The sequence below is a fragment of the Acinonyx jubatus genome, chromosome A3 (genome assembly GCF_027475565.1).
Source record: "Acinonyx jubatus isolate Ajub_Pintada_27869175 chromosome A3, VMU_Ajub_asm_v1.0, whole genome shotgun sequence".
NCBI lineage: Eukaryota > Metazoa > Chordata > Mammalia > Carnivora > Felidae > Acinonyx > Acinonyx jubatus.
The window spans coordinates 54,464,226-54,489,335 of NC_069388.1; the positions used below are offsets into that span (position 1 = coordinate 54,464,226).

General features: G+C 48.8%; 1 long non-coding RNA gene across 8 annotated transcripts in view; it reads left to right on the top strand.

Moving 5' to 3' along the window:
• Nucleotides 1-25,110, top strand: part of LOC106977962 (uncharacterized) — a 107,948-nt gene that overhangs the window by 78,705 nt on the left and 4,133 nt on the right. For 5 of the 8 annotated variants that reach the window (XR_008289246.1, XR_008289251.1, XR_008289247.1 and 2 more), the window contains 2 exons: nucleotides 5,536-5,681; nucleotides 24,803-24,888. This is a non-coding gene — a long non-coding RNA (uncharacterized LOC106977962). Of the gene's footprint in view, nucleotides 1-1,900; nucleotides 2,357-5,535; nucleotides 5,682-10,774; nucleotides 12,903-24,802; nucleotides 24,889-25,110 lie in introns of those variants that run through there. The other 3 variants (XR_003423851.2, XR_003423849.2, XR_008289250.1) reach the window with 3 other exon arrangements.

The window sequence follows — 25,110 nt, forward strand, 5'->3', positions numbered from 1 at the left end:
AAATTCCATGTCGTAAAGTTTATCCTCTATGTTTTCTTCTGGTAGGTTTATGGTTTGAGGTCTTAAATTGAGGTCTGCGATCCGTCTTGAGCTAATTTTTGTATATGCTGTAAAACAAGGGTCTGACTTCGTAATTTTGCATATGGATATTTAGTTTTCTCATCACAATTTATTGAAGAAACTCTTTTCTGCACTGAGTGATCTTGGCACCCTTGTCAAAAATCATTTGACCGCATACACAAAGTTTATTTCTGGGCTTTTTATTCCATTCCGTTTGTCTATACGTCTGTCTTTATGCCAGTATCACACTATTACTGTAGCTTTGTAATAGTTTGTAATAGCTTTTGTAATAGTTATGAAATTAGGAAGTCTCAACCCACCAGCTCTGTTCTTTTTCAAAATGGTTTTGGCTATTTGAGATCCATTAAGTTTCCATCTGGATTTTAGGATTTCAAAACATTTTTTATATAATGCCTTTGGGATTAGGTAGGAATTGGGTTGAATTGGTAGGTTGTTTTGGGTAGTATTGACCTCTTACCAATGTTATCCTCCAATTCATGAACATGGGATGTTTTTCCATTTTTTTGTGTGTCCTTAATTTCTTTCAGGAATGTTTTGTAGTTTTCAGTGTACGAGTCTTTCACCTCCTTGGTTGGTCTAATTTCTAAGTATTTTACTCTTTCTGATGCTATTATAAAGGGGGTTGTCTTCTTAATTTCCTTTTTGGTTCTTCATTGTTAGTGTATAGAAACACAACTGATTTTTGTGTGTTGATTTTGTATCCCACCACTTTGCTGAATTTGTTCATCAGCTCTAACAGTCTGTGTGTGTGTGTGTGTGTGTGTGTGTGTGTGTGTGTGTATGCAGTCTTTAAGGTTTTCTACATATGAGATCATATCATCTGTGAACAGAGATAATTTTACTGTTCCCTTTCTAATTTATATGCTTTTAATTTTTTTCTTGTCTGATTGCTCTGGCCGGCACTTCCAGTACTATGTGAATAGAAGTGGTAGGATGGGGTATCCTTCTCTTGTTCTTGATTTTAGATGAAATGCTTTCAGTCTTTAACCATTGAGAGATGTGAGCTTTTCACAGACAGTCTTGACTGTTGAGGCAGTTTCCTTCTTTCCTACTTTATTTAATTTTTTGATCGTGAAAGGATGTTGATTTTTTTTTCAAATGCTTTCTCTGCATCAATTGATGATATCATGTAATTTTTGTCCTTTGTTTTGTTAATGTGGTGTATTTATGCCCTTCTTAACGTAGTTCTGGATCCTGTTAAATATCTCTTCTCAATCTTCAGCTCTGTGACAATACTCCAAATCTTCAGTAACACTGTGGGTAAAGCTTTTTGTCAATGTTGTATGTTGTGATACAGTAATTTTAAAGACATATTTGATTCCTCTAGCACTCACTATTCTGAGTTTTGTTTAAGAGAGCGTGACTCTGTTTGGAAATGATCACCCAGCCCTCTATTTACAAAATTTCTCTCTGATTTTTCTTTGGATTCTTCACTACCTTTAATCTCTTCTCAGTTCCCTAAGTAACCTCCTATGTATCCCCTCAAAATATCATTCTGAAATCTTTTCCTTTTTCGTGAAACTGCTCAGTATGGTGACTCATCACTGAGATAATATTAAAACAGTAGTAACTGGAACTTGACATTCCCCTGGATGCCAATACTACCTTCTCATTTTGGGTATTTTCTGAGTCTATGCCACTTAAATGCAGGTGTTAAGCACATCTCTGGTGACTGGTACAAAAGAAAACAAACAAACAAACAATAAAACAAAAGGATAATAAATGGACCTAGCAGATATTTGGTAAGATAGGAATTTTATTTTTAAAATCAGACTGTACTTTCAAACTTAAGGTCACTTTATCCATGCTTTATTTACAGATGTAATCCGTTCCGTTCAGAAAGACATGCCTAAAGAATTAGGTCATGCATGGAGGAAGAAGAGCATGGAACATAATATAAGAACATGAATCAGGAGAACTGTCTTGTCCTCACTGATATTTGTGATCCCCAAGCTCTGTGTGTGTGTGTGTGTGTGTGTGTGTGTGTGTGTGTGTTGGGGGGGGACGTGTGCGTATGTGCTTTTTGTTTGTTTGTGTGCTTTGAGAGGCTGGAAGTAGGTAGAGATGAGGGTGAAACAGAAGGGGAGTAGCACAAGCTCATTCCCAAAATGCTGTCTTATAATTATTTTCTAAATACTGCTATAATCACACTTACCTGCTAGCAGATCAGTGATACTAATGAACATGGCATATCTAAACGGGACAGTTTACATCAAGTTTTCTATCGGAGGCCCATGAAAGCCAGCTAAAAAATTTTTCCTAACTTCAGCTAGGACATTTTTTAATCAGGTAATTGGCAGTTGGGTCTTAATTCACCTTTTTGAGAGTTTTGTTTTTTGTTTTTAAAGATCAGAAACCTTCCTCTCTCATTGGTGTCAAAGAAATAGGTGCCTGCCTAACCCTGTTATTTTATGGGTAAAATAGTTCAGTCTTTATACCACTATTATAAAATTCTGGTGTCAATAATTCAGTTATAGGGCCTACATAGAATTTCCTATGAGAAACCCATACAGACATCCCAGTCAGCTTGCAGTAGATGATTTATCATTGCCTACAGCACTAGAAACCCTTCATCCCTTGAAACCTGGGCTGGAAAACTGAAACAGGCAGGGAACCCCAAATTCCTGTCTTTCCTGAAATTGCCACGCAAGTGGGAATCGCCTGAGTTCTCCGAGGTGTTAGGCTGAACTCGTTCTAATCTCCTGTGCGAACTCGGGTTTTCTGCCCCTCCGATGGGGTTGCCGCAAGCATGATGCTCTTTGTCATGGGGTGATTGTACTCATTGAATGCAGCCGAGCTACAGGAGTGTTGAATTTACCTTCAAAACCTTGGCTTCGTGGCCTCCCCAAACCCCAAACAAGAATTCTTCGGGAAGAGCTCCTTCAAGAATTTTTGCTTGGCTGGTCCAACTCCCAGGGGCTGGTCTGTGGCAGGATAATCTCTTGTAAGGGTGTTAGGTTCTGTCTTATTCCCTGTTACATCCAAGCTCTTTGCTGGGAACAGATTTTGTGTGGGTACAGCCACGGTGATCACCTCCAAGAAACGGATGGGGTTTAACAGTGGTAGGGAAAAGGACAAAGTAAAGTCCTAATTTTGTCCTACTACAAGTGCCAGTATCTGAAGAATTATCATAAGTAATATGGATTTAAAAGATTATTTTGACAACAAATAACACAAGTATGTTGGGCCCCTTGTTACTGACAACCACTGGGCTGTGTTGCTCAGAAAGAGAAAGGGGAGAGTCTTGGCCCACAGAAAGGACCCCCCAAGAGCTCGTCAGGCTCTTGCCCAATTTTTGTTCACTCAGCACCGTCCTTTCAGGATTTCTGTTGACTTAGGGAAGTGGGGGTAATTAGCTCCCTGCTGCTTCAGGAACTCTCCGTCCACGTGTTCTCTGACCATCGCAATTTGGAACAGAGTATAAGCCTGAGAAAAAAGGCTTGATCAATCATTGGTCAATTAACCCAATTCAGGAACCGGTTAAGTGGCCTGGCAGGGTGGCAAGTGACGTCCAGGCGTCTCCCACAGTGGGTGCGACCTTCTCTCTCCTCTCCCTTTCCCTGACAGCTGGGCTTCCAGAATGCAGATGTGGGGCCACCTTTTTGACACACAGTGGTAATTTTGGCTAGAAGGAGAACATCTGGGGAGCTTCCTGTAGCAATCTCGGGAGGCTGAACGAGATAATCAGGCTTAGCAAATTGGGTTGACTAGACAATGAAATATTTATTGTGATTCCTCCTTTTTTTTTTTTTTTTTGAAGTTCAAAAATCCTTGTCATCCCTGGGCTGAAGTCTGTATACATGACAGGAATTCACAATTAGATTAGAAGTGGCCTGCTACCACTTACTGATGACCTCAACCTACACAGGCAGAAGGCAAGTGATTGTGGCTGCATACGGGCTCCGTTTAATGGGTTTTCCCCTAATAAAACAGAAAAGTCCACGAAACAAAAGAACGCAGTTCAGAAAACCAGCCTGTGTGATAGTCTTTCACTAGTTTTTGGTGCATGAAATATTTTCTTATATGGGTAAAAAGAGAGGCAAACAACTTTAACGTTGTTATAAGATAGACTTTTTACATGAATGAGGTTTAGTCTTGAAGATATTTATTTTGGGGGCACCTGGGTGGCTCCGTCGGTTGAGCGTCTGACTTCAGCTCAGGTCGTGATCTCGCTGTCCATGGGTTTGAGCCCCGCATCGGGCTCTGTGCTGACAGCTCAGAGCCTGGAGCCTGCTTTGGATTCTGTGTCTCCCTCTCTCTGTGCCCTTCCCCTCCTCATGCTTCCTCTCTTTCTCTCTCTCTCTCTCTCTCAGAAATAAATATAACATTTTTTTAAAAAAAAAGATATTCATTTTTAAGTTTACCTTGAATGTGTACCAAAAGCATTGTGGGATTACTAGGTGATTCAGACCAAAGTGCTGATTTCCCTTTAAACATTTAGATAATGGAAGAAAAATGTAGCTACATCTGTCTTGTGTGGTTAGTGACCAACTACTCTTTTTGAGTTAGTTGATTAGGTCTTGGCTGCATCCTTGAGCCACGTCGCATAACAGTGGAGAAGCCTTACAGATTTGTCATCAAAGAGGGCTCAGCTTTCTGCCCAGGGTGGACGACTCACACTAATTAGTAATTTGGCACCTAAAAGTTTCAATCAATCAGCAATCAACACTGATTGCAGAGAAAGCTGAAGGTTCCTCATCTGGGCGTAAGATGACATCTGCTTGGGGCCTCCCTTCCTGTCTCGCCCCAGTCCCTGCCACTTCCCAGGGGATCCCATGTTCCCGGGAAATCTTGGCGTTCCCCAAGTTGTCCAGATCGCTTCTTCCTCCGGGACTCGTTGACACCTGACGTGTACTCCTAACTTTGCCCTTTGGGCAACGTCTTGCCTATCTTCTCTTGGAAAGCCCCTGTTTCCATCCTTTCTTCCTCCTCGATACATTTCCGAGCAATCCACCTTCCTACCATATTGTACGCTGAGAAAGGCATCTCTCCTTTGGGGTCCCGTGTCCTCCTCCTCGTGGTTCCAAAATATCACTTTTTCTTCTTACAACACCCCCCAGATATTTATTTAGTGAGAGCCTCCCCTGCGGTAGGCATTCAGGTAGATTACACGCAAGACACGTAAAAAATGATGGTCTGTACCACAGGTTTTTATTTCTATTAAATTGTATGGCATATGATCTTGAGCAAACATTTATAGTCAATATTTGATAAAAAGTCCGATTCAATCAGGTAAATAAAGCATTAGAAAAAATAATTTCTTTCCTTTGCTAAACTAAATCCATTAAGACCCTAACACAAGTAGAACTGAGGACAAAGACTCCTGAAAACAAAACAAAACAGTGAGACCCATTGCACATTTGCATTTTCAAATTAATTGCTGCCCTAATTATTTGTCAGTAGAAGCATAAATTAAGCAAATATAACTTACAGTAAGCTTTTGGACACCCACAGGATTCTCCCCTCAAGAGTAAATTGTCATAAGGGCTCCCTGTGACGGTTTATTTTTGCTGTCTTTCCACGATGGAGAAAAGAGAGACGATTGGAAATGGGGCCGTGTGGAAATGAAACCGGGACTCCAGGTGAAGAGACAGACACAGGTAGGTCATTTTAATTTGCCCCTGTAAGGTGTGAGAAGGTAACAAGCGAGAAAGACTGTTGGGGTCAAAGATACGCTTTGAAAACCTTACTGAAGCTGCTCCTCCGTCCACATTAAGTGCAACTCCCTGACCCCAACATGAAACCAAAAGGTGAAAAATGCAGTTAAGTGTGGCGTTGTCATTCATCGTGCCTTGCATAAATAGGATTGATTGGCTTGAGTATCTGCTCCATCTGCTTTCCCTTACACCATGTCAGTGGAGCTATAGGCATCTAGCACAGCTGGAATATTTTTTCTCTCACACAATCAGGCATACATTGTTGGTGATCTCTCTGAAAAGCTTATGAAACAACACAATGATGTTGAATAACAAACAGCTCCAAATCTCGGCGACTTACGTCAACCGCCATTTTTGCCCACGCTTCCAGGGCTGTGGGTCATCTGTGGCTTGGCTGGACTAGGCTGGGTTCAGGTAGGCAGCTCCCCTCCGCTGTGCTCTGCAGGTGCACGGGCCAGTCGCGACGATTGTTCCATGCTTCAGGTCCAATTCAGTTCTGTCTCACCAGACTCTCCTTCTGTAAGGGTCATCTGGAAATTATCCGGCTCCTGATCTTTTCAAGGTAGAAGGGGAAGTTCTCAGGGGAGTGAGCGTAAACATGCAGTGCCTTGCCACCTAGACTCCAAACTGGCTTATGGTCGTGTCTGCCCACCTTTCATTGGCCAAAGGAAGTCCCACTGTCAAGCTCCACGTCGGTGCGATAAAGTAAATTCTTCCCATGGAGGTCAGCGTGTGCGTGTGTGTGCATGTGTGTGTGTGGGGGGGGGGGCAGGGAAATGAACATATGCCGAACAATAGTTTAATCTACTATATCTCTCCGTATTTAAGGGAAGACCTTCATTGTCTGATTTGGGCCTTCACACGTGAATTATTTAAAGTTTGCCTCCCCCTCCCCCCCCGCCCTGCCATGAGTTTGTTAATTAAAAATATGTTAGGTTAGCCAGAAAGACCTCTCAGAAAGATAACTATATGGAAGATTCAGAAAGAGATGTGAATGAACCTCCAGCAACAGTGGCCGGATGTGACCCAAGTGAGTCTTGCCCTGCTGTTTGAAGAAGGGGGTCCGCTGGATATCGGTGTGCAGGTCTCATTTGGCTTCGAGACCATGCACTGAGCTGCCTGGTGTAGACCAGACAGGCAGAGATTCTGCCTCAGCAGATGTGTGCGTGACTTCACTGCTCTGATTACAGCGTCACCTCTCCCCTGTCACCAACTGGCAACCCACAGCAAAGGATGTTTTCCTGATCATTTTGCACTCATTAAATGCAGCTGTCACAACAGTGGATGCGAGGATGCATGCAAAACTTTTCTGCCACGTCAAAATAAAGCTGAAAAGCTCTTTTAAAAAAGCGCTGAAACCTTTGAAGCCTATTCTCAAGGAATATTGGAAATATTGCCTTTTGTCGGTGACAAATGAAAGGGTTCTGTCGCAACACAAATTAAATCTTGGGCCAGGCTAAAGAAGCACCAGCCATCAAAATTTTGCAGCAGAAAGCATTTGGCCAACCACTGGGGTTCCGTTGTATTACTCCTGGGTCCGAATGCCCTGGAGGGCATTCCCATTGGAGTGGCTGATCCCTGCTGATGGTTTTAATGGGGCACGGTAGTTCCCTGATTCTTGAAGAGATGCTAGCAGAATGAAATAATTGGGTGGCTACTACATACCCTAAGAGAAGACAAGTGGCTTCTGGACCTGTAACGCAAACCTGCTGATTAGACTCTCAGAACGGAGGTGAGGGCCTTCCTTGACTTTGGCTCACTCGTCGGAAGCCATTTCGCCAACACATGGACCCGCAAAATGACTCTACACTCAGTAATGTGCTTCTTGATGTAGCATCTCCTAAACTTTCCTGGTGTTTACTAAGCTCCCTCCTCTATTTTGATCATTGCAGCGACCACCCTGTCCCTGCCATGGCACTGTCTGCTCACAGATCTCCACTAGACCGGGATTTTGAGAGTAAGGACTGGATTTATCATCGTATGTGTGGCCCTAATGGTGTAATGCAGGGTTGGGCGCCCCCCCCCCCCCCCCGCGCCCCGGGATGGTGAAAGGCAGGAGAGAGGAAAGAAGGGAGGAAGGCAGTCAGTGGCATCAGACAGATTCAAGGAGTGGGGAGGCACATCTTGCAGCCAGATGTTGTTGGTGCCCATCAGGCCACAGAGATACAGATGTTTTCGCCTCGTCTCCTCCCCCCACTAGGTGTACCTCACAGGTCCCTGGGCCCGTGGGCAGTAATTATTGATTAAATAATCAGAGACAGCACTTATCCCTGGGATGAGCGTATCAGTCACGGTGCAGTCAGGAGAATCTGCCTCGCTCGATAAGTTTTCCTTTGGACAGAGCCTAGAGGGGGCAAGAGAATGTGTCCCAGCCTCACAGCCATAACGCAGGGAAAGAAAAGCGGGGCTCGGTGACAGGCACGGTGAGGGCCAAGTGGCTGGGCCGTCTGGGGGGGGGGTCCAGATCACTCTTGCATCACAAGATGTGACTCACTTCGGTGACCCAGAGCCTGCCGCACCGGCTGTGGGGTCTGATGACTACAGGCGCCTCCCTCGCCATCTTGTGATAGGGGATGATGCCACGGGAGACTTCAAGGACCGGAACCCAAGGCACTGAGATGCCGTCTTCTGCATGATGCCACATCAGTGAGCAAATCCAAAGACCAGAGAGAAGTGACGGGCGTAAAGGAACTGTGGGTGCGAACCTAGAATTCTCTGGTGGATTGGTTGCTGTCCCGGTACGGGCCCGAGATCTGAAATAAAAGGTAGAGGCAGAGGATGAGCAAGGGCCGAGCCCGGAGTGTGCATTGCTGGCTTGGATGAGCCCGCGAGGGAACAGGAGCCCGTGGGCCACACCACGCCCTGCCTCCTGCGGGAGAGTGGAGAACTCACTTCCTGGTTGCTTTGCCTCTGCACAAGTATATTTCGACCAGGTTTTCTTCCTAATTGGAATGTACTGGATCCAGTGGATAAACAGTGATCAAGAAATCAGGAATCTCTGGTTGCGTGTCTGCGGTGTGCAAGCGACCGCTGGCTACAGAGCGAACTCCTCCCCTTCCTTCTGTGACTCACCTTGAACGTCCCCTCTGCAGAAGCCGTCCTTAAACACCCAGTTCGACCTTGCACTTCTCCATCATTTCCTGCCTTAGGCCCTCGTTGTCTCCCCTGCCCAACGCGGATTAGAATTTATAATTAGTCCGCGTACCCGTTTAGCTGTTTGTCTGCCTCCGCGAGGAGGGCAAGGCCAGCATCTAGATCTTGACGCCCCGTCGCTGGCACGTCTTGGAAATGACAGATGAGCATGACTAAGTAAATGCGCAGAACGTGTAGCATGAAACTAAATGCGATCCAGTCCTTTTTCTCAAAGGCTCCGCGATATCGGGAGGAGACACAGACCCAGAGAAGTAACAAAACGAGGCCTTGCAAGACCGTCCCTTTTTAGAGAGACATGGCAATGAACTCTGATAGAAAGCGCTGCCGGTGATCTTGGCAGTGGTGTAAGGGCTTCGGCTGAGGAGCGGGAGCGGAGCAGAGTGGGTTTGTGGTAGGAACGCGACCGGCATCCCCTGGCTCCCGACCAATGCGCTTTGCGCTCACGGTGGATTTTGACCTCCGGTCAGCGTGTGTGTGCGCGTGTGCGTGTCTGTGGCCTCAGCCTGAATCATCAGGTAGTTTGGGTGTCATGGAGGGTCCAGGCTGTCCAAGGGGACTTGCCCTAGATACCTTCTGGTTTGTCTCATTGTACTTCCATCGCTGTCTCCCCTGTCCCTCCTCTGGGGTGGTCCAGGTGTCGCTGTCATCCTCAGGGGGTGCTGGTAACTTACACCCATTCCGTGGGCGGCAGGCAATATTTAATCATATTATCCAGGCATCTCTTAACAGTGCTTCTCTGCACCTCTCATTTTAATGAGAAAGCGCTCACCATTCGGTATCAATAGAGACAGTTTTGAGTATTTCCTGAGAACTCTTGGGGATAATTCAGAGGCCTCTGGGGTGTGGCGGAACCAAGGCTGGATCTCAGAGGGTTAACAATGCCCCCCTGGAAGGCGACCCCAGACACCGGCAGCTTATGTGGAGGGACCGGCCCAACCCCAGCCCTGAGAATTAGGGAGGGCAACCACCTAGGGTCGGGGGAGTGGGAGGGGGACCACCCGGAACTCGGGGAGGCTTTAGAATTTATATTTTCATTAATGAATGCTTCAGAAAGTGTACTGTCCCTAATTCCCTTCCTTGAAAGATGGAAACTTTAATGTGCAGTTAATTAAATGTTGTGTTGATTTGCAAGCCCTGAGCTCTCAGAGGCCTCCGGGAGGTGGAGGCAAGTTTAGAAATCAAACAACGGGAGGACTGGCTGTCCCCGATCTGACCACAGAGCGAGTGGCACTGTTTGCTCCAGACGCCCGGGAGGCGTGCGAGGCGCCCCTGTGGCCAGGACCTGCGTTCTGGGCCCCGTGGTTCCCGCACGGTCTGTTTACCGTGGAGAGGAGCAGACCAGGGCCGTGTTGCCTTCAGGGGCATTATTATTTTTTTTTTCTTTCCTTTTTTTTTTCCCTGGTGTTCCAGCACTTCTTTGTGCTGAGAGGAGCTGTGTCATACTGGAATTCTTTTCACAACAAACTAAAGAACCCAGCTGTGGCGCTGGATACATCCCGGGAAGCCGCAGGGTTCTGCATGCAGTCGTTGATGGGGAGAGCGGTTCCGCTGCTAAGGTGGGCTCCATGTACATTACAGTGCCAGCCGGCCCGTGTGGGAGGGGGACATCCGAGTGGAACTTGGCCCTCGGAGGAAACCCAGGGCCTGATGGATATCCAGGTACGGAGGATCAGAGGCTGAGCAGGGAAGGGCCACAGGGCTCACCGTCCCTCACTGCCACTGATAGGCGGGGAGATGTGATCAAGAAATTCACTAGCCTGGTTTCGCAAGAGGAAGTCTGGTCTGCTCCAAACAGCGAGCACCTGTTAACAGTGACAACCTTATCATCCATTTGGCCCTGGCTAAAGGCACGACTTATGCAATTACCAAATGACATCTTGCAGGGTTATATGCCACCAGAGCACGCTTTCCTAGACACCACGCCTGGCAAGAACAAAGCGCCGATACCTGATTAAGATACACTTGCATCTCACTCTGGCATCCGCAGTCCTGACTTGTAACTCTTCTGTGCGGTCATCTTGTTGAGGATGCCCCGGAAAGCTGGCAAAGTTTCCAGGATTGACTCTGGAAAGGGTTGGCGGTGCTACTATATTCTTATTATGAATAAAAATTTTAAACCCGAGCTGATAAACATATTTTTTTTCACACTGAATTCATCAGGAATACATTAACATTTTCTAAAAGGTAAAGGCAGAAAAAAAAATGAAAGAATTAAAAGGAGAACAACATTAGGATGTATTTGGCCATTAGGATCCCCGTTTCCATCAGCTCCTGTTTACGAGCCAGAACTTCACCCCGTATAACTAACACTTGGGGAATTAGCCTATGGAATAATTATCACTCCTGATGAACAGAGTAAGAACTTGTTCCCGTGTGTGTGCAGAGCCATTCATCCTAAGGAGGAAATCTGGAGTGAAAGCTCACAGCATATTTTACATAGGTCCTGTAAAAGGATCCAGGCAAAACAGGCTTTGCAACATTAGTTATGATCATATATGGAAAAAGCAGTTACTTTCTGTGGTGACATATGGCTGAGTTGGTACGATGCCCAGGAATCTCAGTGTCCCCCCCCGCCCCGCCGCCCCAAGAAGGGTGAGCCCCGGCCTCATCCTCGGCCCCGTTGTCATCGGGACCAACAGCACAGGCAGCCTGTGGAGACGTCGCCGGTGAAGAAAAACCACATCCAGGTGCACCACGACCAAAGCTGCTGTTGGGCTCTGGCGGTTGGCAGGTGCCACCGTCCCCGTCTGTGAAAATGATTTTTCCTAAATCAGGGAAATTGTGAATGGAGCCCAGGCCCATCTGCTTACAATTCAGGCAGGGGGACCTCCCACAGTAAACAACGATGGCCAAGAACAATGGTAAGAAACACACCGACGCTTTTATTGTAATGGCGACTCTATCCTTCAGCGATGGGAATGTAGACTCTTTCTGCTGTTATTCTATAAGCAGCGTGGTTCCTTCCAAAATGTCTAACATGGCCCGGCAAAGAAATTGAGTTCTGTTATAGGAGAGACGGAGAAATATGACCCCTTGAGAGCATGGCGTTCATTCACCTGCTCCCTCACCGATGTGCCCATTACTTGATTTCAGTTAAGCCTCTGTGAGTGCCAACTCTTGATCTGCAGGGTACCCACTCCCGTGAGAAGGGCAGCAACTCACAAGAAAGCTACCGACTAATTCAGGCTTCGGTTATGAGGATACTTGAAGCGGGTGGGAAACCCCTTCCCCTTGGCCCTGGGGGTGGGGCTAGGAGGGACTAAACCTTCTGTGTGACCCCGGTTGCTGAAGGCAGGTGGGGAGGGCAGTGCCGCTGGGGTCGGCCCATTGGGCTGAGAGTCCTGTTCGGCTGCTTCCTAGCCACCTATGCCCGATGGATATCCCCAAACCTTGGCTTCCTCACTCACAAGACAGAGAAGCAAAGCCTCCTGCCTCCGAGACGTGATGAGGCTTCAGTGGGGAGTTGTATGGAGAGAGCTTTGCAGGACCCTGGTGGTAGAGAGTGCTCAATGGTGGTGGCACTGTGTAGCTGGGGGTGTGGGAGCCGGGCTTGGAGAGGGGTGGGGGTCCCTCTGGGTGACTTCGGGGAAGATGCTCTTAGCAGTGTGTTTCGTGAGGAACACTTTGGAGACATTTTGGTGCGTGGGTTAGGAAAGGGAAGGGTGGAGGGTGTTGAGCTGTGCCCCAAAGATCAGTATGGAGGGTGGAGAGGCTTTGTGAGGGCCCCTCCTGGTGGGGTGGGGGGAGGAGAGGACCCGACTGGGGACATACTTGGAAAGTAAAATAGGAGGGACAGAGGAATGAGACAGAGAGGGAGAGATGGGAGGAGGCGGTTGGGGGTGGGGGGAATGAGAGAGACAGAGACAGAGACATATACAGAGAGATATACAGAGATATACAGAGAGATATAGAGAGATAGAGAAACAGAGGGGGAGACAGAGAAAGAAGGAGAGCTATACAGAGATATCCAGAGAGATATACAGAGAGATATAGAGAGATAGAGAAACAGAGGGGGAGACAGAGAGAGAAAAAAGGAGAGAGGAAAGGAGATGGGAAAATGGGGGGTGGTAAGGGAGGGGGGCCAAGAAAGAGACAGGTACAGGGACAGAGACAGAGTCCGAAAGATAGAGAAACACAGGGAGAGAGGTGGGGAAAGCGAGACAGAGAAAGAAATGGAGAGAGAGAGAGAGAGAGAGACAGCAAGGGGGACATGGGGGGATTTTGGTGATGGAGTTGGGGTTCACGACACCGACTGAGGTTAAGAATACAGCAGGGAGGGGGTGCCTGGCTGGCTCAGTCGGTAGAGCAGGCCACTCTTGATCTCTTGGGGTTATGAGTTTGAGTCCATGTTGGGTGTACAGATTCCTTAAAAAATAACGAACACTTCGGGGCGCCTGGGTGGCTCAGTCGGTTAAGTGTCTGACTTCGGCTCAGGTGGTGATCTCTTGGTTCATGAGTTAGAGCCCCGCTTTGGGTTCTCTGCTGTCAGCACAGAGCCCGCTGTGGCTCCTCTGCTCTTTCTCTGCCCTCCCCCACTCACGCTGTCTCTCTCTCTCTCTCTCAAAAATAAATAAAAACATCTAAAAAATAATAAATACATAAAAATTAAAAAAAAAAAGAACAAGAGTACAGCGGGGAGGAACTGAGTAGAAAGGGTGTGGGGAGGAGAGCCACCCTTTCATCCAGAGCAGAAACTGCCCCCTGACGGTGCCCGAGTGGGTGGAAGGCACTCGGCTTACCCCCAGTCCAGAAAGTCACTGCTGGGGGGGTACCCGTGTGCCTGTTCACGTATTTCCAGCTTGTTTCCGAGCTGTGTGCCCAGATCGGGGCGAGGCTCCGGAGGGTGAGAGCACGCTGCCATCCGTGGAGCCGAGGAGGAACGCTGTGTGGTTTGGGGCTGAATTGAGTCAGGGGACCAGAGCTGAGAAGCAGGTGCTTCTCCAGGCATTCAGACTGCAGGTCTGTTTGGGCACAGCCGCATCCTCAGGCTCCATGTGCCCCCTTCCACCCTCCCCCACCCCCCCAACGCACCTGCTTCGGGGCTTGCAGGCGTCACCACGTTCACACGTTCACACATTCATCAGCACCCCAAGGAGCGCCTCCTCCTGCTGGGCGGGCTCAGTCCAGGACCCCACGGTGATCCAGGCAGACGGGGTCCCCATCCTCTCTGCGCTTCCGGCCGGGAGAGGAGTTTGGTGCTCCAATCCTGTTCGCCACCCGTGGCCCGCTGGGTTGGATCTCTGGCTAGAGAAATTCCAGGCAGGTTGTGATTGGAAAACAAGGGGCTCATCCTCCCGCTTTGAAACCACAGCTGCTCTGCCTTCTGCTAGCGCTTCCCTTGGGCCTTGGCTTCAAAGGCCCCACGGAGCTGTTTTTAGGGGAGCAGCTCCGGGTTCTCCCACAAAAAACATGTTCCTGGGGAAATGCGAAGAGGGTGGCCTCAAAGAAGAAATGAGGATATTGCCTTTTCTTCTGCAGACTGGTGCAGACTCTTTAGCAGTCTAAACCAACGATTTCCTTTTTTTTTTTTTTAAGTTTATTTATTTATTTAGAGTGAGTATGCGCGTGTGTGTGGCGGGGGGGGGGGGTGCAGGGAGGGGCAGAGAGGGAGAGAGAGAAAGAGAATCCCAAGCAGGTTCAGTGCTGTCAGCTCAGAGCCCTACACCGGGCTTTGACTCATGAACCTTGAGATTGTGACCTGAGCTGAAATCAAGGGTCAGATGCTCAACTGACTGAGCCACCCAGGCGCCCCTAAACCGACGATTTCCGTAACGACTGGTGTGGCCTTAGCCGATGTTCCCCAGTGCTTTTGCCAAAAACACTCATGGAGCACTTTGTGCGGGGGCAGGGCCCGGGCTGTCGGTCAAGTGCACCACATCTCCTCTAAGCCCCACCGCCAAGGCCTGTGAGGGCGGGAGGACAGGTGGACCCTTGAATAACACGGGTTTGACCTGGCACGTGGGTTTTTTTCAAATACATGGATTGGAAATCTTCTGGAGACCCACAACAATTTGAAAAAACTCACAGACAAACCGTGTAGCCTAGAAATACCAAATAAAGAAAGCAGGAAAGAGAGAAAAAGGTGTTATTATTGTAAGAACGCAGCATGTAATACACAAAATCTGTGCCAATCGACTCGTTATATGATCAGTAAGGCTTCCTGGCAACAGTAGGCTATTAGTAGTTAAGGTTTGGGGGAGTCAGAGTTTACACATGGATTTTCCACTGCTTGGGGGTCGGTGGCCCTCACCCCGGCACGGTTCAAGGCTCAGCTGTGTTTGAGAGTCTCTGTGGTCTAGGCAGGGGCCACTGGAGTTCAGAGAGGTTAAATAACTGGTTCCCGGTCACACGGCTAGTCACGGCTGGAGACGACTTTTGAACTGTGATCTTTGGAGTCTGAGAACAGAACTCACTGTATTATAGCCTATTGCCTCTTCCATATTTCTTGATTTGCAATGATTTCGTTTTCCGCTCTCGTTGGGCGCTTCAGCAGACTTCGGGGTGGGAGGGGGGAAGTTCAAGGAAGAGGTCCTGGGGGGCGGGAGAGGCTAGTGCTAACTTCACGGGCTATTTGTTAATCAAATGAGCCCTCTTCTCGCCTTCATGTAGCATTCTCCACTGCGCCCTGCACCTGGATTATCGTTCCTCTAAAAAACAGGGATGAGTGGCACGCAGTCCTCAAGCTTCAGCAAGACAACCCTTGATCTAGTAATTTCGGGCACGAAAACTTGCGTTCGGGTTGTTGAGCCCTATTGAACGCACACGCGCTCATTCCGGGGTGAGCTGGCCCTCCAGCTGTGGCCGACCCTGGCAGCTGTAGACGGAGGCTCACCCCAGCGCTGTGACACCTGAGGCCGCGCGTCTGCAGCCAGTGCCCCAGGAAAGAGTCACAGACACACACACAGACTTCTCTCCTTCCCACACACATCCTCGCGGAAGGGTCCAGCGATTTCGTTCCCTTTTCGCTGTTTGAGAAGTAGTGGAGGAGGGGATCCCGGCTAGAAAAAACGTTGTTGGTTTTCCTTCCCTGTGCTGTGAAGGCTTCTTGGGATGCTCTTAAATCCTCACCCAAAGGACAGGTCCGCTGTGTCTCCTCCACTTCCCTAGCAACCAGAAGTCGTGGATCTCTGTCTTGTGTCCCTGCTCTGGGGTTGGACTTTAGTGCTTGTTTCTCTCGAACTTGTTTGTCCCTTAATGGTGACTGAGTGAGAGGTCATTCTTCTCTCAAGTCCTCCTGTCTCTGCTCCTTCTTTACCAGTTCCCAGTGCACAAAAATGTTCAGATTCTGCATTTCGTGCTCCTTTGAACCAAGTTTCCCGTCCTCTGGCCTGCCATCCCCTCCCCCAGCAAAGCAGCCCACATGTCCTTCAGGAATGGGGCAATGGTAAAGGAGCGTGTGAAGCTTGGGCATACTTGTACACACTGAGAAGTATTCGATAGGTGTGTATTTATATATGTAATTCACAAATATATGGAGACTGTCCATGGTCCCTCCCCGCCTCCGAATTGTATTTCATGCAAAAAGAACTTACTGGTGAAGAGAGTCACTTCAAGTGGCCATCGGTTCCTGCAGAAGTTGGTAGGTTGCACGTGGATTCCAGAAACCAACACCTGCCTATGTCCACGGGTTAGGAGGTTTTGGGAGGGCTGCTCCCTCCACCCAAAGTTTGGAGGTGTGTCCCGTGCCTCTTGCCAATGGGAGAAGGTTCTTTGTCATCTCAGGGTCCTGACTTTGTGTGGTTGGAAGGCACCAATGGGTGGGGGGGGGGGGGGGGGGTGGGGACCCTGGTGGTCACCAGGAGCAACCCGGATAGGCTTCTTCCTTGGTTCCATCCCCAAGAGGGCAGAAGCAGGTTTCTTCACCCCCCCTTCATCAGTACCTCTTCTAGATACAATCTTCGCTCTAAGATTATATCCTGAAAAGTACTGTTGGAGAACAAACCCCTGCCACTTTCTACCATTTCTGACAACCTTAGGTTAATTATACGGGCCTGATATTGTCAAGTCAAATTCAAAGGCAAGTCAAAGATGATGAGAGACAGCCAGATACTGTTTTCACTGTGTGCGTGGCTTTCTTCTTGAAGAAATGCTACTGAAGCATTCAACCCCGGGGGGTTGGGCAAGTGCAGCTCATTGATGTGGGTAGGGTGAACGACACTCCAGGGTCCTTGGCTTCCTGCATGACAGACCCTGAGTCTATGGCTGATTGGGGGTCACTGCTCAAATGGACGCCGTGGCCTTTCCTTAATAAGAGCATGGGCTGAGGGAATTGCCATGACTCATGGTCACTTACAATGGGCTTGTGTGGTGCTTTGGCCTCTGCATTGCTTATTTGTACGAGGTAGCACATTTCCTGTATGTGAGAAAAACTGTAATTTAGACTCAAAGACCTGGACACTTTAATATTAGCACCTCTGCAGGTTATCATCCCCTCAGGGGCAGGGATCAGACCTTCAGTCTACATGTCCCATTGCGGCATCTTGTAAGGGCCAACACTCGTAGGAGACTCCACCCTTGGCCCCATTTTCATTCCTACTTTTGCCCTCACCTGAAGCCCAGGATGGATGTCTTAACAATCCTCATTGTCAGGGATCCTTTCTTCCTATTGAGCTTAAATGCTTCTCACTCAAGTCCAAGCCACGAGCTTCTTGCTCCCTACTAGATGGGGGGTGAGGGACAGCTGGTTACAATCTTCTGTGTGTAAATCCACAGTTCTTGGAGAAATGAACACACACACACACACACACACACATACCCCCAAAAGCTCAGATTTCTACCTTTAGGATTATTTTTCCCCCCTCTGGAAAATATTTCCCAGATGAGATATAAATTAACTTTCAATTTCTCAAAAATAGGATTGCCTAGCTGATGTCATTTCTTTACATATATTTTACAGGAAAAGAGTGGATCCTTAAGTTGTGGAGTTTTAGAAGTCTTGCCAATAAACTTTTTCTTTCTTGAGTTTATTTATTTTGAGAGAGAGAGAGAGAGAGAGAATGCGTGTGCATGAGCAGGGGAGGGTCAGAGAGAGGTGAGAGAGAATCCCAAGCAGGCTCTGTGCTGTCAGCCCTGAGCTCGATGTGGGGATTGATCTCCAGAACCCTGAGATCATGACCTGAACCCAAATCAAGAGTTGGGTGCTTAACCGACTGAGCCACCCAGGCACCCCGCCAATAAACTTTTTGAAAATACGGACGAGAAGTCTTCTATGGAAAACCATGTCATAAATAATAAACTCTTGAAAAGAAAGTGTCCATGAACTTAAGGGTGTGTATAATATTGTCTCCCTGAATCTTAAGGCATCAGGAAGTAGGTTTTTAAATTTGGAAAAATGTATGCACCATAGCAGCTTGTGCTGTATCAGAGGATAAGCCTCAGTGCTTGGCTCTGCTCTATTTTTATTTCCATTATGGGTTGAGGAACCAGGACTGTGTAGGTAAAGAGTTGGCTTCCCCTTGGACCATGCCGGAAGCAATGGGTGCGGGATGGGCGGGGGTGAAGAGAGGTGCTGGGAAGGCAGTGGGAGTCTCGGGAAGGAAACAAGACCTTGCCTTCCCTCCTTTCCACTCCTGACACTGTCCTTTATGATCACAGCCCCCCAGCAAAACGCAGAAGCGAGAGGAAACCTTGAAGACCCACGGTGGGTGCGGAATTCTTGTGGGGGAGGGGATTGCTCCTGCTTTTGCCGCAAAGGACAGGAGGTAAGAATGATAAAGAGAAGGAGAGCAGGAAGCGCGCACACAGCTGTCAGTTTCTGGGAAGAGAAGCAGAAAGTAACAGTGACATCTCAAGGTGCAGCAGCCTCGGGGCTGCTAAGAACTTGCTCATTGGATTCAGCCCCTGAACCAGCTGTCGACTCGGGCCCCCACCCCCATGCTGACACCTCGCTCTCCTCCTGGCCACTGGGGGCGGTGTTGGGGTCACCCAGGGAAGCTCCACTTCCCTGTGTCCTTAACAGCTTCTGGAGCTGTTCTCTTTCCATTCCCACCTGGACCGGACTAGCTCAGGACCTCGCTGGCCTTGCCTCCATCTGGCTGCATTCCATGTCTGGCCCCTTTCCCTGAGACCCAACAGCCCCTCCGGGGCACAGCAGTACTCCAAACATTCATGCTTCTGGCCTGCGCCCCCCTCATCAGCTGTCTCTCCCACCACCTGACCTTGAACCCGGTGTTCCTGCCACCCAGAAGTAGTGGCGGGTCCCCCAGGCCAACCAAGAAACGACCAGCACTACAGGAGCTCATGCGAGCGCCAGGCAGGCACTAACCTTTCTCTCTTTGAGGTGGGCACCGGGATTGTATCCGTTTTCCAGGGAAGAAAACTGGAGCTTAGAGAGGTTCACAGAGTCAGGGTCCTCTTGCCTTTTTGGAACAATGTAGTAGATAAGGAGAGAGAGAGAGAGACAGAGAGAGAGAGAGAGAGAGAACTGGCACACATTTCGTACCTACTTGTGTACCAGGGGCCATGCTAGGCGTGGATACGTGTTCCCGATCGAAGACGCTGTGACTCGAGCGCCCAGCTGTCGCAGTTTTCTAGAACAGAGACTTTTGATCTGTGTTTAGTTAGAGGAGAGACAGCCTGTCTTCCGCAGACTTTGTTGGTTTGTTTTTCATCTGGCGTGATAAGGTAAAGGAGTTTCTCTGTCTGCCTCCTTCCTCATTGTCAATCTTTTTTGTTCCTTTGCTTGCAGCTGTTGTCTGTCTTTGAGTCACGCGAACCACTTGCAGGAAGAGCTCTAGAGAATTTGGGAAGTGGGGGGGGGGGGCGGCGGGGTGGCTGGGAAGGAGAGACAAAAGGTGCGTTGTTTTCCGAGAAGCCGGAAGACGCAAGGAAAAGAAAGCTGTTCTCAAGTATGTCGCCTGCAGCCTTGTGAGGTAACATTTCTTTAGATGGCTTCTCTTCCCCTCCCTCGTGCCCAGCTGGCTTTTCATCATTTTTTAAACATCTCTTTGGGGCGCGGGACATGAAAGTGAACGGCAGGTCAAAGTCAGGAGTTCGGGGTTCTGGGGTGGTTTGGTCTGATAGCCTCTCTTCCTCTGTGGCTGTGCCCTTAGTGGGGGCAGGTGAGGCTGGTTCACAATTCTGGTCACATCACCCTCTCCTGGATGACAGCATCGCACCTTCATCCGTCCATTTACATTTCAAACCACCTCCCGCCTGCTCTTGATTAATTATTTAGTGACGCTGGTCACTTGTGAGCATTTCTGAGCTCCCATTTCACGTACAAGGTCCATTCCTTTTTTATCCAAATCTTCTTTCCCTGAATCCTTGTGTAGTTTTCGAAATGAAATGCTACATATTCCCTTTGAGCCCCCGGCACCCATGTATTGGCACCTCTTCTTTGTGGCGGTATACCTGGATATTCGGCGAAGGGGGCGGATTCGCTTGTGGGGCTCCCCCTCTCTGCCTACCCCTGACCTTGATCAATTCCCTTTTGTGGGAGCTCCAGGTTTTAATAAGTCAATACAGGGATTTGGAGTGTGCCGTCTCAAGGTCTCCACTATTTTTAAATGGTGATGGAATCTATGAGAAGTAATAGAGGGACATGGGCTTTAGAACCCAAGGGAATTTGGGGTGTCTCCCCTGGCTCTGGCACTTACCTGCTTATTTGTATGGGACACCTGGTAAGTTAGGTCATCTGCCTGGCTCTCACTTTCTTTTCTTTTTTTTTTTTTTTCAACGTTTATTTATTTTTGGGACAGGGAGAGACAGAGCATGAATGGGGGAGGGGCAGAGAGAGAGGGAGACACAGAATCGGAAACAGGCTCCAGGCTCTGAGCCATCAGCCCAGAGCCTGACGCGGGGCTTGAACTCACGGACCGTGAGATCGTGACCTGGCTGAAGTCGGACGCTTAACCGACTGCGCCACCCAGGCGCCCCCGGCTCTCACTTTCTTTACCTCTACAATGGGTGTGGAGAGATACAGAAGTGGCAAGGGGGTTAAGAGGAATGCACGGAGGGACACTGAGAATGCACCTTGAGTGTGGACCGCGAGGGAGATGGTGCCCTAAGGGTTTAATCTTGACCTTCTCAAACAGGGCGAATAAAATGGTTGGCACGGAATCAACCTTCAAGAACAGTTAGGCAGTTTACTGTGGGGTTGCCTTTACCCCAAGCAAAATTCTTACCCATACCGCCATCCATCGGGTAGTGGGAGAACCTCACTGCAAAACAACCTGTTCTCGGAGTTGGAAACCTGGGGTCTGTTCTCCGGACTTTTGAATTCTGGTTGTAACACTTGTTAGTTGTGTGATGTTGGAAAAATGATTTAATCTTCCCCAACCTCACCTTCATCAACTGCAGAATGGTCCCAAATCCAACCTACCTTAGAGGGGACACTGTGAAAAAATGCAACGCTAAAGATGTAAACACTCAGCACACAGCAAGCATCCAGCTGATGATTTTGCTTTCTTTCGTTTTTTTTTTTTTAAGTTTATTTACTTATTTGAGAGAGAGAGAGAGAGAGAGAGAGAGACAGAGCATGTGTGCACAGGCAAGTTGGAGGTGGGGCAGAGAGAGAGAGGGAGACAGAAAATCCCAAGCAGGCTCTGTGCTGCCAGCATGGAACCCGACCCGGGGCTTGAACTGATGAACTGTGAGATCATGACCTGAGACGACATCAAGAGTCAGGTGCTTAACCAACGGACCCACCCCTGATTTTGCTTTCTTAACCCTGATAAATTAATGTCGGTTCATAAACGAGCTCTGATCATCTCTCAAGGAAAAGAAGGAAAGTTCCGATTTTTCTATTTTGTCACCAAAAGGATCACTAGACTTTACACAAAACAGAGCACATCCTTCACCACATAATAAAACCGAATCTACTGTTTTTTTGTTTTTTGGTTTTTTTTTGGCAAGAAAAAAAAAGCATAAATACAACTGACATCAATTCTCGGTGCATATTGTGTCTCGTCTCCCTGTTTTACAGTTTTCGGAAACCAAAAGTCCATCTGTCTCTGAGACCTTTCTAGTTTCCAGAAAAGCAAACACTGTCTAGATATAGTAGTGCTGTATCATTTGGCTGACTCGCAGCGCCCTTGCACGCTTCCCTTCTGCCGGCGAGCGCGGGACGCCTGGATGCGGATTTCAGGCTGCCGCTGCCCTTGCGGGTTAACCCCTATCACAGGTCACTCTGCTGTGTTAATTTCATCACAGCCTAACCGCCGGCGCTTCAGTGGGGAAATCACAACAGAGAACACGCAGCTCGATGCACATTGCTCATTTCCGCCCGTGTGAAAAGAAGGGCGAAGATGCCCTGGACACCCACGCCCTTCCTGCCGCAGGGTTTATACAGCCCCCCGATCAATCTGAGAGCGACCGATCTAGTACGCCCGTTCGTTAGCCGCGCGCACACTGGACTGCTTGATGGAGAGGCTTGTGCTTGAGAACATTAAAATCTTGACTTCCCCTTTTCTAGTGAGGCTCCTTTGGCACCCCCCTTGACTCATCAGTTCTAAACTCCACACTTCGTGTTTCAGTTCAAATGTCCCCTTCCTGCAAAAGAGACAGAGAGAGAGAGAGAGAGAGAGCCGGATCCTGTTAGCACTCGGACTGCAGTAAAGAACAGCAGCCACAACAAATTGCATCCATTTCCCATCTTCAGTGAAAAAGTGACAAATCGTGGAAGACAGACCTCACTTGGTTCTCAAGTAATGTCCCGGCTCCCACAGGGGGTTGGTGCGTCAAGCCTCTGTCTCTGTCTTGCATAGGGTTGAGTGGCTGCCTGCTGGGGGGAGGCTCCAAGCTCCTGGGGGGAGGTCAGCAGGGACCTAGGTGGGAGGAAGGCAGAGTGGAGGGTGCAGCCTGGGGAAGCCTTTCTCCAGCCCCTTCCCTCCCTGTATTCATGGCAGTACCCAAAGCCCAGCCTCCTGGATGGTCCCCTCAACCCCCGCCCTGGGCGGGTCTCAGAGGTAGCTGGAATCTCCCTGCTCCATGGCGGGTCTTGGGGTGCATAGGGGCGGTTGGCAACTCTCAGGGCCTTATTTCCTCGATTCAAGATACCAAGAACGGGGTTGCCCACGCCTACGAAGCAAAATTTGTTACGAGGATTAAGTGGAATAATACCCAATGATGTTAATACAAGAGCAAAACAGCACAAATACTCAGGGGTTTAAAAAAAAATCCCTGCCAACTGAATAACGGGTGGGTTGGGACCCCAGGGCCAAACTCTGCGTGCCTGGCAGTGGTAGTCAAGGAGGCAGGATGGCGGCTTGACCTGGTCACGTGACTTCCCATCAGTCATGGAGGACAGTGGTGTGTGGGATGTCCAGGGTGCCTGGTGCACCTGGCTGGAGCTGCTTCCTGCCGCTTCCGTTCTCCTCTTCGGGCGTCAGTTGGCATCACCATTCACCGGGCCAGCAGCTGGTGTCTCCAGGACGTGGCGTCTGGGGCGGAGAAGTCGCCGGAATGTGAGGGCTGGGTGCTGCCTACCTACATTCCGCGACCACTCAATAGGAATACGGCTGTACACTGGGGGAGTCCTAGAGGATGCCGAATTCATGATTGCGATGACACTTCTGTATGGAGGGAGGCCAGAAGCCCTTTCGGAACAATAATCGTTTGCGTATAGCCTCCCATGGCTCCCATGCTTCCTCGGGCCAGCTCTAGGCAAAATTGCAAAGCTTTGTCATGGTTCCCATCATTGTTGTTGTTGTTGTTGTTGTTGTGTTAATGAAGTCTGTGAAAATTGTGACAACATCCAGGCACGATGGACAATGGTCAGACTGACACTCCAGCTTCGCTTTGAAGAGCATTTCGATGGGTGTGAGATGATAACACTGGTAAAATAGGATTAAAGGCATCATCAGTGCTCACATCCCTGACCATTGAAGAGCAATAGAATGAATGGCCAAGGTGGGTTACATGGAAATGTCATCAGTGGCCGCACAGGTAGCGAAAGTCACCACCATTGAGGATGAAGTTGGACTGTGCACAAAATGGGATCCGGTGTGACTGTAGCTTCGGCAGGATAGAGTTTACTTTTCTTTTGCACGGAAGTCTGCACGTAGATGGTCAAGGGTTCTGCTAGCCTTGCCCTCCTCTGCTTTGTGTCTCTCCTCTGGAGTGACGATCGCTTCGCTTGTCTAACACGCTACCCTTCAGCGGTGCCTAATTGCCGCTCTTGTTGCTTCTTTCTTGGGCTTGCATGGGCTTCCGTTCCCAAGGACATCTTTTGGTCCAAGATAACTGCTCCAGAGCTGCTCCATCACACCTGCTTTCCTGCCAGCAAGAAAGAGGGATGGGGAAGGTGTGGCAAGGGGCAGACGCCTGCTGTTACCTATGGAAGTTTCCCAGAAGCTCCAACGTAACACCTTCACCTACATCCCCCTGCCCAGCCAGTCTCATGGCCACACCTATCTCTGTCCCATTGCAAAGACCAGGTGCTATGGAAGAAGTGGAGAACATAATGGGGGGGGGCACTCATGGTCTCTGCCAATCAAGTAATTTCAGAGCTTCTGGAAGGTGACTTTTGCCTTCCCTTCCACTTAGCTGATGCCTCAAGTTTCTCAACAGCATTGAGTCTTTCATTAAAACAAAGTGGACTTTCTTATGCTGTGACCTCCAGGTCATTTGTAGGGTTCCCGGCGCTAGTTCCTCCCCCCTCCCCCGTCCCCCAGCAACCCCCAGCCCAGCTGAGCTGGTGTCGTGATAATACCATGTTTTTCTTCTGTGTCCGTATTCATAGAGGGCAGTAGCTATCACAGCAGCCAACGCTTACTGAGGCTTACACCACTCCGGCTCTTACACTCACAGTTAGAGAATCTTTTGCTCATTTAACTACCAGCTAGATAAGGGCTCTTAATGGGAGTGTGGACTTAGAGCCAGGATACCCACTACGGGCATAATTGTACCACTTAGCCCTGGTGCTAACCGTGATGCCACATGGCTTCTCCTTTATCCTGTCTGATTTCCAGGTAGACCCCGGCACTGTGTCGATTCTAGCAGAAGAGGCACATTTTTCTGGGTCCTGGCTCTGAGTGTGCAAGTGCGAGGAGTGGAGGTGAGGTGGGGGAAGCCACGCTAAATACCCAAATGAATGTAAGGCCGTTTGGAAAGTTCCCTAAGAGGTGAAAGCAGGTGTACTTTTGCTGTAGGTATTCAGGAGACGTCATGCTAAGGCCCTAGCAGGGACGCTATAAAACGAGTTAATTGCTTTACTCTGCTGCATTTCCTTCCCTATGGAGTAGCTGGAGGCCCTCACTAGCACACATTCCAGCACAGT